At 40.3% G+C, this 16138-nt stretch overlaps 1 long non-coding RNA gene across 1 annotated transcript in view; it reads right to left on the reverse strand.

Annotated features, from left to right (window-relative positions):
* Positions 1-250: 250 nt before the first annotated feature.
* Positions 251-16138, reverse strand: part of LOC133628871 (uncharacterized) — a 49674-nt gene continuing 33786 nt past the window's right edge. Inside the window, exons 2-3 of the long non-coding RNA XR_009820895.1 lie at positions 10673-10764; positions 251-333 (exon numbers count right to left, since the gene is read on the reverse strand). This is a non-coding gene — a long non-coding RNA (uncharacterized LOC133628871). The remainder of the gene's footprint in view (positions 334-10672; positions 10765-16138) is intronic.

Below are 16138 nucleotides of genomic sequence, written 5' to 3' on the forward strand. Positions count from 1 at the left end.
AAGTCAACAAATAAGGGTCAGGATCAGGTCCCATGAAGATAGCCAGGGCAGCCAAGAAACAGCAATGGCTAGGCAAGTTTTCAGTAATGAAGCTGATCTCTGATCAGGCCAAGAGGTCAGGGGGAGAGATTGACAGGGTACTTGGGCATGGCTGTGACAAAGCTTAGACTGAAAAGCTGTTCCAGAGTAAAGAAGCTGTTTCTCGCAGCTCTTTCTCACATATCTCACCTGAACACAATTCACTTTAAGCCAAGGTCACAAAGCAGCACCACATCAGCAACAACCTTGAGCACAGATAGACAATACCCAGAACTGAAGAGTGTCCTCAGGGGCCTGACAACAAAAAGAACAAGATGAAACAAAAGCACAACTGGTATGTTTTATGTCCTACTTGTTGCATATTCCCAAATATAGCTGGAAAAAGCACTACTCAAACATCCTTCAGATCAGACTTGAAGTGCTAGGATCAAGAGAAGAAAGTGGCAATAGCATGGAGACAGCTTTTGTAAATGAAGTACACATTCCTTTAGTTGCAGCATGTGGTAAGGCCCTTTTAGCTTTCCCTAACTGAAGTCAGCTGACAACGGTATCAATTAGGTTCTCTAGGGCAATCAGAAATCATTCTTACTATTACCATCTGGTGTCCGAACCTATCAATTGGTCTAAAACCTACTGCTGAAGTTCATCTGACCAATGTTTTTAAAATAACAGCTATTTTTCATATTAAAGAAGACTCTGTGTCTCAAGGAATGTCAACCTCTTTTGGGATCCACTTTACCTGAACAAAATGCTACAAGCCAAATAGAAACCTAATTATCCTAAACCAAACACCAAATTGTGGCAGCAGTTTTATTAGGTGAGTTCTACAAACTGTTTCCTAAGAGGTTTTGGACATGGAAACTGCTACAGAACCTGTGTGCCGCAATCCATTGCATCCAATGCATGGAAAACAGCAACACCGATTTGGAGAAAAGTGGTTATGAAGTTTTGACAAGAGGTAACATTTCTTCTGTCTAATAACGTTGAGCCTAAAGTACTACTAACCCTCTATGAGAGCATTTTGCTTCTGGTTCAGGACAAGAATGTGGTGCTGCAGCTGTTGTTTTGATATCAACATCTGTCCATGCCTTATGGAGATTTTGACTTTAAAACCAAAACTAACAGCCATATGCCAGCTAACTAACATATGCCAGCTGCTGGGATTTATAGAATATTAGGGAGAAAAAAAGATTTAAAAGCCAATTTACAACTGCAATATATGAAAAATGAGAAGTGTCAAGAGCAGTCAGCAGCTAAAAGAAATGGCATGGAATTCTGAAGTGTTATTTACACATGATGAAATTGGAATACAAAGCCTGGAGACTTTCAAGTCAAGGGTGATTACAGAAGCAGTGTGCAGGTGTGGTGGGTAAACCAACCAGTCTTCGTTACAGGACTTGCAGACAAATGCTAGAAGAGACAACTCAGCAGAGTTGCCCTTGCACAATGCAGTCAAAGGACTTAAAAAGGATGGAATAAAATAATTTTTTTTAAGAAAGCTGCCTGATCTCATTTTGAAATCACTAGACAGTGCACACAGGCCAGCAAATTTACTTCACATGTGGAAATCCCCATCTACCAGATTGCTGCTTCCAGCTGGAAACTTCTCCTGCAAGCTATTAGGCTTTTGTCTAAAAACACTGAGAAGTTTGTCACTTCTCATTTCTGCGTATAAGCATTTATACATCAACAATCACCTTCAAAGCTGAAGAGATCATATTTCTTAAATTTCATATTGGAAGATTTACTTTACAGCTTCGTATTTATTTTTCTGGCTTTAAGCATGGGTGATTGCACAGCTTTTATTCAATACACATGGATCTATTTCTTCACATACAGATGTTTCTCCACTACTTATATTTCTGGCCTAAGATGACATATAGGAATTAAGGCGCTAAAAACATGTTGGGACTCAGCATAGCCAAGAAGTGGAGAGCTATGGACCTGTAACAAACTTTTAAATGAACACTATTTAATTGTGAAGTAGTAAAACTATGAGGATCACCCTGTCCTAAATATATCTCCTTGAGCATCTATCCAGCAGTTTGAATATCCTATTGAAAAAACACTGAATATCACTATCATGCCCAGTAGGAGGCATATGACTGTAAATCCTTCTCTTGTGTGCTTCACCATGTTAAACAGTTTATTTGAATGAAAAGAGTAAAAAAGAATCAACTGAGTTCAGAGGCAACACTTTTGTTATCAGGAATTGGCACCAAGATTTGAAGCATTGAACCTGTACCATCACCACTGACAACCTTCAAAATGAGGCGTGCTGGCTGGTTGTTAGCACAGCAGCTCAGTGTGGAGCTCTGACTGCTTCCAGGAGCTGGGAATAAGGCAGCTCAAAATAGTGCCCAAGGGCAGGCAGACATTAGATTTAGGACGAAATCAAACTTATTTCTAAGTCTGATTTGGTTTTGGGGGCAGAAAAAAAAGATATGCTATATACCTATCATCTAACCCTTTGCCTTAAGGAAGACCTCTCCCACACAGGTTTTCCTTCCCCTCATTCAGCACAGCTGCTGTGGCTGACAGACTGGGAACACAGATGCTGAGTGCTTGTGTGAAATGGGGCCTTCCAATGCAGTTGCTAAAATTATCATGAGGACTGATATGGAAATAGCAATCAACAGCTTACAATTCTCCCAATGCTAATAAAAATTCTGTACTGCAGAAGAGACACTCCTGAAGCCCAGTGCACTTCCCCTCCTGCACATCAAACCCTGTTATGAACTGAAGAGTTATGGGGGCTTCCTAAAGAAAAGGCATCAATGGCCCTTTAAGAACTGGAATCTTGCTGATACCAATTTTCTCATCTTCACTCCTCCTCCTCCACCCTCCTTAATAAACACTTTAAAACATTTAGTGCTTGAACATAAAAAGCATTACAGTTAGACTGAAGTCACTAGGATTATCCTTCTGTCCAGCCAGCGCTTCAGCAAAACCTCCCTGATAACAAGCTTTCAGGCACCAGAGAACTCTATCGACAGAACACAAACAAAAGCACCTTCATGGTACTTAAACCCTCTTACAAACCTCATAAAGGAGGCTTTACAGGGTGTTCAGAAGACAGAGAGATCTGGTTCTTGCAGAGGAGGAATCTATTTCAAATCATAGGACTCTTGCAGGATGACCTGCTGTTGTTCAATTTCTTTTGTAGCAGGCAATTTCTAACTGCTTTCAAGGGTAGTTTATCAAACATCTCAGACAAGATAATTTCACAAAGAAACATCTTCTGTCTTGTTTGCATTCTCTCCAGCTATCTGGAGCCAGCACTTTGCTGAACTTAGAGTTCACGTGCTTCTCAACCTTACTGAGCTTCCCATAGGCAGCTTCTAGTGACAATTAGTCCTTGTCAGCCTCAGGCACAGACCCAACACCTACCATGCATCCAGATGCTTCTTTGTGCCTTTGTAGACATTTCCACCTTGTGTATGAGGCTTACAGACACATACAGCTCACATCACATAGCTACAAAAATGCCTCAGGAAGAAAACAGGCTCTCAAGTAACATATCTGCAGTTTGTGAAGTGACCTACACAAAGAGAAATATTTGGTACAAAACAAAAGCCATGTTTTCTCTCATTTTCAGTGTAATATTTTCCTTCAAGGGAGAAAATACTGATGAAACCTTTGCAAAGATTATTTTCTCTTAAATGTGCCACATAAGATATGGATTGTTCATTGCACCCCAAGATATTACACTGCTTTCTAATTGCCTCATCTTCTGAACATTGGGAGCCCAGAGAAACAGAGGCAGTAAGGTGCAAGTGCATTGGACATAAGGTCCCAAGCAGGCATTTGTGGTGTTACATACAGTACATCAGCCAGGCCTGGGTGTCCTGCTGGGTGCCCCAGTATGCTTCTCCTTTGTGGCACATCTTTCAAGACCCCATAGTGCCTGGTCTTTTACCATTTGCTGTATTAATATCAGCAGTTATATGGAAGTGACCCTATGAAAGCAAAGGCTGGGTTTGATATGGAATTGGAAATGTCTGTGCAAAGAAGGGTAAAGGTTCTCATGAATGCATACCTAAGGACAGCCTAGGGTACTTCCTCTAATGAAGTAACTGTTATCACCCCCTCTCCAGGTTTGCACAGACATCTGGGTAAGAATAACTGACTTTTCTTTCTCAGGGTACATCTTACTCTATAACCATGTGGAGGGCCACAGAAAAAGCTCCCCACCTCTCCAGTGCATGCAGTAGTTAGGCTTTCCTGTCCCTGTGAGCAGAGCCCTCTGCACTGCTGGAGGGACAGCCATGCTGGAGAGAAAAACTCCTTCCAGATTTTCTGGGATATGGGAGGTAAAAAGGGAAGAGGGCCATGGAACTAAAGACCAAAGGAGTCACAAGTTACCGTTAACTCGGAGCTGACTTCCCCAAACCCCATAGAGCCAACAGCTTCTTTGGAACCAGGATGACAAATGCCACTTGGGAAGGAACAAAGTAGGGCGAAAGGTAGCACCTGGTAGCAGCTCATATTTTAGTACATTCCTGTTAAAGATGGCAAAGTGAGGCCCAGGAAACATTCTTATAACCCTGATTTATTTTTTTTCTGAGAATAGGCAGGTATTGAGGGTGGGCCTCTCTTTGAAGTAGCATTTTAAATGCAGATAGGGATCATGAGCTACAGCCTGGCTAGTAGCTAGCAATAAGAAAGAGCATGCTTTTCACTTTGCAGACAAAGGAGCCTGTCAAATTCAGATGAGCCATGGGATCACTTGAGAAACATATGATTGAAATCACATGAAAAATACTAATTATGTTTTGAGGCACAGAGGTACCACCTGGGGCTCAGTACAGGCATGGCTTCTGAGTGTTTATCCCTCAATAGAAACTGGAATCAAAACAGTACACTTTAAGATGCATCCATATCCTCTCTTCCCATCACATTTACGTAGGTGAATGTTCCACAACAGCAATACCTTCAATGAAGCGAGGAATAACGTTTCAAACAATCACTTGCTAAAAAGCAGAACAGGCCTCCCCCCACAACTGATACCTCAGCCTGTTTCCCCAGTTGGAAAGGACCATTACCAGCATTTGCCTCCAGGCTACTGACATAAAAAGAGTTAGACCATGGCAAGAAAGGGGAGAGAAAGAACACAGAAGATCATTTGGGATGAGGAGTCTCTGGACTAAGAATTAATATTGGAATATATTATTGGAATATAATTCCAATAATAATTCAATTTGCAATAATATGGCTTTGGGAATAAGATGATTTTCTAAAAATATCTGTAGCTGTTTGTGGATAAATATGAGTGAAAATCATTGAGAAATGACCGGGTATCTTTAGGCTTCAGTCTCAGTCACATAAACTATTTCAGCCTTACTAGTTGCCTCTCAAAATCTGACTGTTTCAAAAGAAATTGGTATTAAAGCAAATTGCTAATGTTGAAAACAGCCTGTGATGCAAAGGAATTAAACATTTCATGAAAGAAAATGTTGAAATAAAAATAAATGGTGGGAGTTGATGTACAGTCAAATCTTCATTGACAAAAATGAGAAACTTCTCTCTCTCATCAGTGTGCACAGCCACCAGGCAACACTCATCTCAAACAGGATTCTGGGGAGTCTTTCCCTCCACCCTTGTGGCTATGCTAACAGAACCTATGGGGGATCATCCTGGTCATTAACCATCCCGTGGGGAAGGGCAGTCAGCCCCCAGTTACCAGAAGTAAACCCTATTTACAACTTTCCACAAGAAGTAAGAATTCACTTGCCAAGGTCAGGATCATACCCAGGGCATTTAGAGGGCCTGTGCTTGTTGCAGTTCTGGGCAGCACCATTAAGACTTGGCCTCAAGATCAGGAAGATGTAAAAGGAAAATGGCTGGGTCAGGGGTTTGCATCAAACAGATGATGATGCAGTTTGTCTTCTGTACCCAGAAGGGCAGTAAAGCAAGACAGAGGGCAAGGTTCTGCCTCTGTGCAAAACCTTGCTGAGCTCTCCTCTCAAGCACCATTTTCAGCCTCACTCTCCACATCTTAGGAAGGAAATAGCACAGATAAGGAAGGAACAGAGAAGGGCAACTAGAATGATGAAAGGGAGAGATCAGCTGCCTTGCTAGAACTAAAAATGCTGAGGTGGCACACAAGCAAAGCTTACAAAATCATGACGCCAGAGGAAAAATGAAACACACAACTTATCCACCAAATCCTTCAAATACCAGAACTATACCTCACTCACTGAAAACAGTGGGGGATCAGTTTAAAACACATAAATTGCTTTTTTTCATGGGGTTAAAGTGAACTTCCAGAATCTGTTACCATAGGAAGCTGTAGAGGTAAATGGTTAAAGCAGGCATTGTACCACTTCAGGGACAACAGGTCTACAAACAGACACTGAAGGAACAGACTTTTCCCTCTAACATCCCTCATGCAATGAATGTGGATGGAAGAGTACAAGTAGAATATGTGGCAGAAGGCAGCTAGATTTGTGTGTTCTCCCTAAACAACATTTTCATTTGTCACTATCAGAGACCTGTCTGACCTCACAGGGTATTTCTCACATTTGTGGAAATCCATGAGATTTCCTCAGGCTTCAACTGATTCTTAGAGAGCAACCAAGAAAAAGGCAAAGCCTTTGCTGGTGCAGACCCTGAGGAAGGAACTGAGATGTTCATAACTGGTGGAAGAAGAATAAGCTCCTAACAGCCAACTTCGGTGACTCTTTGAAGAAAATCAACAAAATGACTGGGGCACAATCTCAGCAAAGAGCAGGATTAGGGGTATAATTATGTATTTGACTTGTGCAGGTGCTGAAGGCTGACTGCTTAATGGTATATAGTTAGAAAACAGTACAATGTCTATTTTCTCTTAATTGTTTCAAAGAAAGATAACTAACTAACTAGAGATATATCTTTTCTGTGTGCACTTTGGCTCTTCCTGTAGTTTTAGGTTTCCCCAGGCCAACACTACTACACTGCTTACAACTCTAACCTTGCTTACTAACCAGGGGCCAGTGAAGTATATAGTATAACAACACTTGTATTCAGGGTTGTTTTACATAACACTACATTTTGTTTTTTTAGTACCTGAGAAAATGCTGTATATGGGAAAATAGAAAGTCCTCCAATAGTTGCTTGTGGCTTTCCTAAACTCAGTTTTTGAAGTTATTAAAATAAGAAAGTTAATCTTTAAGTCAATAAAACCAGCCTAAAGCTGACATCGAGGGTTGCCTACTTTGCTCAAGACAAATCAGCAATGAAAGACACATTAATCCCTCTGTGAAATATATTGTATCAACACCACCCCAAATCTACTATCTGGCATTGTCCCCTTCCCACCTCAGTTTCTCTTTGACCTCTTTTGTTTAAGTATAAGCAAGTGGCTGACAATGCTTCAATCAGATCTAAATTCTTTGCTGAAAGCCCAAAAGGAGTAAACACAAGGTGAACCTTACATCCTTACTCCTATGCCATGGAGCTGTTCTTTCATCATTCAGCAAGGATTGGTTTGGTTTTAATGTTAGTTATTTTTAAATTCTTTCTATTTTTAGTAGGTTTTTTTCCCCCTTTTTCAGCCTTGTTAGCCACAGTCCCAGGCCTGTCAACCGCAAATAACTAGGATATCTGTATTACTACAGAAATTACTCCACCTTTTCCTTTCCATCTGAATCCTGTCATGATGTTTTTCATAGCCCTCTCCCAGCCACATTTCACCCTGGCTGAACCATAGGCTATGGCCAGAAGCTACTTTTAGTATTCCCAGTCTCGTGCTAATTTGCCTCAGCGGTGATTAGCTTTGCCTAACACAACCATATTTACAAGTTTAGAAGGACAGCTCATGCTCTGATACATCTCCCTTGTGCCCAGAGACTTGCCTGGATTTTAAATTGAATTTAGAGTCACAGAAATATGTTTATAAGCATGATAATATATTATAAATATATTTTATATGGAACTGAATTTCTATTTCACTCTCTGGTAAAGTTTATCAAACATTAACTTTTGTATGTACCATAAAATACACATGACATTAAAAGTAATAAAAACAGACACAAAGGAAAGTTAATCTCTCAAATAGAATGTACAGAAGCAGAATTCAGGTCTTTAAACCAGTCTTACTATTTATTTCAAACTGCCCAGGAAGTCTACCCAAATTACCTATATTATTATTACCAAAGAAGTTGTTTTCTATCCTTGCTAGGGTGGCCACATCTGCAAAATATTAATAATTAGTCCTGAAAGAAATTGTGCTTAGTCTCTACTACAGCTACTTTGAACTATGGGGATAAAACAGGGTTATCTACTAAAGAAGTATGGTTTTTTGCTCTTTAAACTCAGTGTCAGACAGAAAAGTTAGTTGCACAATTGACTTGTCTGAACAGAACTTTAAGAAATTTTCATAGTACATGAACCCAGAGGTGGACCCAAGTTCTGACAGAGCAATGCTTGGTGTGACAAAATCCAGTTCTCAATAATCTGGAGCTCCAAGTGCCTTCCAAATATGTTGTTTGCTAGTATGAGACCAGCCTAATAAGTGGTTCATCTACTACAAGGTTGCACGGTACTAACAGTCTGTTAACCCAATCATTTTATACTTACACAATACTGTGGTATTTCTCAGATGTTAGGAATTGGCTTTGAGAAAGCTTCAAGGCTTTATTTTAATCACACTAGTTTGGAAGAGACCTTTAAGATCATTGAGTCCAACCATTAACCTGAGAACTGCCAAGCCCACCACTAAGTCATGTCCCTAAGCACCTCATCTCTGCACTTTTTAAATACCTCCAGGGAGAGTGACTCCACCACCTCCCTGGGCTACTCATTCCAATGACAACCCTTACAGTCAAGAAATCCTACCTAATTTCCAATCTAAACCTCTTCTGGCGCAACCTGAGCCCATTTCCTCTTGTCTCATCACTTGTTATCTGGGAGAAAATACTGACCTCCACTTTGCTACAACCTCCCTTCCAGCTAGTGGCAGAGAGTGATCATGTCTCCTCTCAGTCTTCTCTAGGCTAAACATCTCCAGATCCTTCAGCTGTTCCTCATCAGACTTGGGCTTTAGACCTTTCACCAGCTTCATTGCCCGTCTCCAGACACACTCCACTGTCTCACTGTCCATCTTATAGTGAGGGGCCCAAAACTGACCACAGCACTTGAAGTGCAGTCTCACCAGCTCCAAGTACAAGGGGACAATTACTACCCTGGTCCTGCTGGTTACACTATTTCTGATTACAATCCAGGATGTCATTGGCCTTCTTGGCCATCTACACACACTTGGCTCGTGTTCAACCAGTTGTCAAACACCACCCTCAAGTCCTTTTCTGGACAGCCTTCCAGCCACTCTTCCTCAGGCCTGTAATGTTGCCTGAGATTGCTGTGGCCTAAGTGCAGCCTTTAAGCTGTAGCCTCAGCTTTTAAGAACAGACATGAACTAAGTATTTAAAGCTGCTGTGTAGGAAAGCAAATCATTTTATAAAAGCTAACTTGCTCGTGGGAGAGAGATCAGTTTTTCAGAGTTTTAAGTTAAAATGGCCAGCTAAACAAACCTGAAAAACAGAATCTTTCACTGCCCACTTTTTAATGCATGGTCATAGCCTGAGCTAGTTTAAATGCACAGGCATTATGCATGCAGCATAAGTCTTTTCCATCTCACTCCAGAACAGATTAGTATATGATAAAAAATCATTTTCTAATCAAGACTGTAAGGTGATTCAAAACCAAGCTTCACACTTCTGGTATACCAACTGATGTGGGTAACATTCAGCATAAGATGGCTCAGATTTTCACCCGCTGTTACTTAATAGATTTTCTTCTGCCACTGACAGGTGTTTCAGATTATTTTAAACCTCTTTAAGCCTTTTAAGTTTCAGCTAGAACAGAGTTCATTTTCTTCCTCATAACTAGTATAGTGCTGTGTTTTGGATTTAGAATGAGAATAATGTTGATAACACACTGGTTTTAATATTGTTGCTAAGTAGTGCATGTCCTAAGTCAAGGACTTTTCAGCTTCTCATGCCCTGCCACTGAGAAGGCTGGAAGGACAGAAGTTGTTGAGAGGGGACACAGCCAGGACAGCTGTCTCCAACTGGCCGATGGGATATTCCATACCATATGATGTCACACCTAGTATATAAAGTGAGGGGAGAGTTGGCCAGAAGAGGTGGATCAGTGTTTGAGGGACTGTCTGAGCATCAGTCACAGCAGGTGGTAAACAACTGCACTGTGCATCCACTTGAGATTCTTGGGTTGTATTTCACTCTTTTTGTTATCTTCCTTTTCATTACTAGTATTATTATTTTTAACTTCAATTATTAAACTGCCCTTATCTCAATCTCAGAGTTTTACTTGTTTTCAGTTCTTCTCCCATCCCACCAGGGAGGTAGAGGGCTGGGAGTGAGCCAGTATGGTGTTTACTTGATGGGTAGGGTTGAACCACAGTGCCTCCAAAGAGGACTATTAAGAATGTTTGACAGCAGCAGTAGCAAAGAAAAGTGATGCTACACATTAATGGAGATAGGTCTAAGGTCACACCTTGTTTTTTGTGCATTCATGCCTCTCAATGCAATGCTCTAGGTACACTAAAAGTAGTAAAGCAACCCAACAGCTGAAAGAAAAGAAGAGGGAATATGAAACATGGGTCATAGTAGGATAATTCATTTCTTTTTCTTACCTTCATAAGTACTCCAGCCATTTTTCCTACCAGTTCTCCATCTACTACAGAACAGACGCAATTCATCAAGAGAATAAGGGCTGTTATGCTGCCTGTTAAGGTGGAAGAAAAAAGCACAAGACAGGTACTTGCATATCTGTAAATCACAGGGCTTTGAAAGGAACTGTACAAGCACCATCAAAAATATATGCTAGAAACCATCTGTGTAGGAAAAGGAACATAAGAAAAGGAAGCAAGAACTAAAACCTAAATTTCAGTGCTTTCAATTGAATTTTTTAGTATTTCCTCTTGGGTATCCAAAAAAATTAACAAATGATACTTTGTAATACTAGAACAGGATGCTAAAAATGGGTACTTTTCTGTCTACAACAGGCATATGGCAATGAATATTGAATATCTAATCGGATTGTTCAAGATAACCTGTACATCAACGAAAGTAATTGTGTGTGATTAATCTAAGCCTGAGGAATAACAAGTGCCACGCTTCAAGCTCTAACGATATGATTCATTCAGCAGATTTACAACCTGTTGATAACATCTGAACCTAACAGCAACAACCAAAAATTAGCATGACTATTAATGATTTTAATTTGATCTGACTAGGGTAGTATTTACATAGCATCCAAGTGACTCTTACTTAAATCATGCAATCAAAAATTTACCTTGAAGAAATACTGTGTATTAGAATATGGCCTGTTAATGCATCGTAAACACTTCGCTGTTCTCCATCTAACATGTCCTGGGCAAAAGTACAGGCTTCACCATCTGAGATATTATATGATATGAAACTAGAGACCCATCAGTGCATGTACTTTGATGATCCTTGAACTAGACCTTAAATTGATAGCACAACACCTCCAACAGAAAAGTGTTATTTTCCTTTTAACACTTAACCTGTCACTCTAAATGCAACATGTGTAACGTCCACAAGTACTGGGGTCTTTCACAACAAAAGGTTCGTCTTTTAATTTATTTCCTTCACTTAACCAAAACTCACACCTGAGAATAGATTCACCCAAAATATTTCAAGTGACAATAGTCAGAAAGCTTGAACTTCCAAGAAGGCAGAAAGAGTCCTGAATAAATGCAAATAGAGACGAATGACGCAGATACCCAAGTATAGGAATCTTGTAATTATATCTGCTTGGAAGTGGTTGCTTTTGCAATGGTCAGCATTCAACCACAATTCAAACTGAAAGGCTATAAAAATCCTTATAATGGGGACAGCTTCAGATTCAGCAGATACAGAAATTCAATATCTGTTTGAGATATATGATTCCAATTTCAACTCTGGATTGTTGACTCAGATAAGACTACTGCAAGCCAAATGCCATCTCACAAAAATTATATCCAAGTCAGTTCAGAAATAACTCAGTTCACTCACTCAAACCAAACAATATATTCTATGCAAATAGAGCAATTGGTAATGATAAAGCTGCTTCCATCAGCTAAGACAGTATACTTCCTGTGCTCTGCATGACATTAAGATCTGCCTTTTAACTCTAACAGGACAAATAAGGCTTGGCTGGTAGGTAATTAACTACTAGCAAAGGACAAATTCACTTAAACAATCAGAGATTTAAAAGTATCACCTGGAATTCTCTCAGTTTTGTGTTGGTACAAAATGTGTAGGTGTATACCAGGACTCGATCCATCTACTTCTAACTGAATGATATAAAAAGCCTCTGTTACAAACTGAGAGCATCCTTCCATTAATGGAGTAGAAGATAGGAGGCTGACAATATATCCTGCAATGCCCAGTACAGTCTGCAGAATTAGTGTCATTTTAACCCTCCTAACACCCAACACCCCACATGCAACTTGAAAGCAATTAGGTGGGAGTCCCCAGCTGTCTGTATTCAGTGGGGTTCAAGCCATTCTGCAGTGTAATCCCTGCGTCAATTCTTGCAACAAGAGACTTTACAACTAACAGCTCAGAAGGACTTCTGCTTTCAGCTTTGCTTTTTTTCTTCTTTAAACAAATGATGGCAAATACAGAAATACTTTCCAAAACAGAAAACCTCTTATTCTTCCTCAGAAAAAGTAATTATAGTCGATCTGCAAATACTGTAGATCAAAACACTAAGAAGAATTTTCTCTTATTTTTAAGTTTTCTTCACTGTCCTGAAGTCAGCTTAAGAAACAAAACCACTTGCCCATCATACAGTTGACACTTTTATCCATGATAAAATTGTTCATTACAGATCAGTTTGGCAAGTAAAGGAATCGTACCTTGATGCACATGGCCCTGAACACTACCATCAGACAGATACTTAGAGATAAGCACTTTGAACGTGCCATCCCTGCAGTCACTTGCAAAGTAGACACTTTCTCTTCTCACTGAGTTTGGTTCCAGAATTGTGTAATCCTGATCAACTTTGGGCCTCTTTCAACATCTAGAAAGGACTCAATGACCCTCAACAGAAGAAAAAGAGATATCAGTCAGAGGTTAAGGGTTAAATTCTCTTTCTTTATCTCCTTAGATAAGCAGTATTTTATCATAGCAACCTAAAACACTTCTAGGTAGGTGCAGTGCTACTTCAGCAGCAAGAAAGATAATGGGCTTTGAAAACAGGTTGTCTGCTTTAGCACCATAAGCACAGGCCTTGCAATGCACAAATCAAGCAAGTGGTCTGTGAGAGCAATTTTATAATGAGTTGAAATATGATGAAAGTCAATTGTCATCCCAGGTGCACCATCACTCGACAGCTGGTACTCCACTCATTAGTGTGATCTGCTACTGTCCTAATGAGTCTACTGGCTTATCAAGAGCCCTGGATGCTATATTATCTCAAGGATTAAATGATTTTGTGGTTTTTAAAACTGCTCTCACAAGAATACAGGGAAGCAGAAAAGCGTGGCTCAAGATGATAAATCCACAGTGAAAATGTTTGAGCGATACATTTAGTTACCTAGACATTCTCCATTTACACCTACAAAAAGACAAAACTATAGTCAGCAGTTCCAAGAAACTAAATCTTCTCCAAATATTTTCTTTTTTTCAGGTGATTTCAATTGCCAAGACATCCCAGTTTCTCAAAGCTGGACAGTTCTAGCATGCTGTCAGCCAAAGTACTCAATGCAATGCCAAGTCTTTTGATCAAGCTCAAGAATAGTTCAGCTGACAAACATCAAGATTTTCACTAGCTTTAAGCCCACAATGTTAAAACATGATTCTGCATCAAACCAAAAGCAATTGCTGCTTCACTTTGGCAGCAGTGTGATTTTTAAACACGAGGAAAATCATGAACAACCTGTTCCCTAGTTTCACAAGGAAAAAGCAGAACTTCCCAAACTAAACTTCTCCTTATGCTTCAACTGTGTCATGGAATATACTTGTAGTTATAAAGATGATGGTAAATTATAATGTTATGCTATTACAAAAGTATTACTTAAGATTTGTAAAAGTCTTTACCTATAGTGAAATTTTGCTTTCCAAAGCAATTCAGAGTCTTGGAAGAATAACTACTATTAAATAGATTAGAAGAATTCCTTCTCATTTTGACTTAATGGCATACAAAGCTTAGGCTTTGACTACAGTTAATTGCCTCATATCCTTTATAGTATACACTTGTTTTGAAAATGCAAGATAAAGAGAAAATAATTGCACATTCTGATGGGTAATTTTAAACAGTCTCATCAGGAAAATGTACAGGTTTTTGCAGCTCTCCTAGTTGTCTTTGTTTGACTTGATAAACCAAAGACATAACTGTCTCGCCAGCAGTGGGATCACAAACAAGTGCTCTAAAATCTGTTTATATAAGAGAGAGAGATAAAAAGAAAAAAAGAATAGTTCTTAAGGGAAAGCTTTCCAATCATTTTCCAATTAAAATCCTATCCGTGAAACAGTTCTGAACTTAGATAATGAGAACACTAAGGCAAATTGTTAATTACTTTTTATTTCTGGGAAAACTGCAGGATACTTTAAGTGTAATTGGTACAGCTCCTCTACAGTATTACTCCAAAGGCACTAAGCTCTAATTGTTCCCCAAAAGAGACTAACCACCTAATAGTTATTAAAGTAGGCCTAGTTTACTGGGTTTGTTAACATAGATTTTACATAAATGGTATGAGATATCTCCATACCAGAGAAACATAAGTTTATTACTAGATAAAAAAGACCTCCTACAGAACAAATTTTATCAGTGTTTCTTGTTACCATGTGTAGTAATTTTTCCTGGGCCAGGTTTTGGTAGCAGAGGGGACTACAGGGGTGGCTTCTTTAAACAAAGATCTGCCACAAGCTTCCCCTGTAGCTGATAGGGCTAACGCCGCTCAATTTTAAGATGGACCCGCCGCTGACCCAGGCCTGAGATAACACCTCTGTGAATAATGTATTTGAGAATTTACTGGGCAGTTGCAAAACTGCAGCAGCAACAGGGACCGAGAATGTAAAAACATTTCCGCAGACACCAAGGTCAGTGGAGAAAGAGGGGGAGAAGGGTGCTTAGGATCTGGAAGAAAGATTCCCCTGTGACCTGTGGTGAAAACCGTGATGAAGCAGGTTGTTTCCCTGCAGTCCATGGAGGCCACCAGGAGCAGAGATCCACTAACAGCCCGTGGAGAAGCCCACACCAGAGTGGGTGGATGCCTGAAGGAGGCTGTGACTCTGTTGGAAGCTCACCCTGGAGCAAGTTCCTGGCAGGACCTGGGAGTCTGTGGGAAGAGAGGAGCCCACGCCAGAGCAGATTTGCTGTCAGGACTTGTGATCCTGTGAGGGACTCAGGCTGGAGCAGTTGGTACCTGAAGGGCTGTTCTCTCTGGGGAGTTTGTTTGCCATTAACTGACTGATCAACTGCAGAACAGTCAAGAGTTCTTGAGTCTAGCTAATAAAGAAGGGGAAACAGGAGGAAGAGCACGAGCTCAGAAGACACTTATATGTGTACTGGAGTTACAGAAGCACTTTAACTCTCTCTGTGAACAGATGCAGAACAAGTAGTTCAGATATTGACTGAGAAGTCAGTGCATCCCAGTAAGATCTATGTACTAGTCCCAAAAAAAGAGAGGCATCCTCCATTACAAAGGGTCTGGGGAACAAGTCTGATGATGAACACCTAAGGGAGCTGGGGATGTTTAGCCTGGAGAAGAGGGAGCTGGGCGGAGATATGATCACCCTCTACAACTACTTGAAAAGGGGTTGTAGTGAGGTGGGAGTCAGTCTCTTCTCTCCAGTAATGAATGACAGGACAAGAGGAAACAGGCTCAGGTTGCACCAGGGGAGGTTTATATTGGAGATTAGGAAGAACTTTTTCACTGAGAGAGCTGTTAAGCATCAGAAGGGGCTGCCCAGGGAGATGGTGGAGTCACCATTCCTAGAAATATTTAGAAGTCACATAGATGAAGTGCTGAGACATGGCTTAGTGATGAGCTTGGCAGTGTGAAGGTAGTGGTTGGACTCAGTCTTAAAGGTTTTCTCCAACCATAATGGTTCTACAATTCTGTAGTTTGGTCTTTACATAGATGAAA

The sequence above is a fragment of the Colius striatus genome, chromosome 1, assembly GCF_028858725.1.
Source record: "Colius striatus isolate bColStr4 chromosome 1, bColStr4.1.hap1, whole genome shotgun sequence".
NCBI lineage: Eukaryota > Metazoa > Chordata > Aves > Coliiformes > Coliidae > Colius > Colius striatus.